The 297-nt window shown below is 69.7% G+C and overlaps 1 protein-coding gene across 1 annotated transcript in view; it reads left to right on the forward strand.

Annotated features, from left to right (window-relative positions):
• The first annotated feature begins 65 nt into the window (after positions 1 to 65).
• The window catches only part of ZC3H12A (zinc finger CCCH-type containing 12A), a 9898-nt gene continuing 9666 nt past the window's right edge, over positions 66 to 297 (forward strand). The window contains exon 1 of the mRNA XM_014541559.1: positions 66 to 251. The gene's annotated coding sequence lies outside the window, so the exon portion shown is untranslated. The remainder of the gene's footprint in view (positions 252 to 297) is intronic.

Genomic DNA, 297 nt, shown 5'->3' on the forward strand with positions numbered 1-297 from the left:
GGGGGCGGGGCGCGGGACAGGGGAGGGACGGGAAGGGTTCCCCTGAACCAACCGGACGGGGAGGCACGTGGGGCTGGTCCCCTCCGGCCTCGAGGGTTCTCGGGACCATCTCCAACTTAGCCCAAGTTGGGGGGATCTGGGGGAAGGGAGGCCAAGCTCCAGACGGGGAGCCTGGGGAGCTCGGGCCGGGACAGCCTGCGCGTCACCGAGCCCGGCAGCCAACCAGAGTTTTCCAGCAACTTTTCTGGCCGGTGGGTCTCCCCGGAAAGTTCTCCCCCAGCCCAGGAGGTCGGCCAC

This window comes from Myotis brandtii, unplaced genomic scaffold (assembly GCF_000412655.1).
Source record: "Myotis brandtii unplaced genomic scaffold, ASM41265v1 scaffold274, whole genome shotgun sequence".
Lineage (NCBI taxonomy): Eukaryota > Metazoa > Chordata > Mammalia > Chiroptera > Vespertilionidae > Myotis > Myotis brandtii.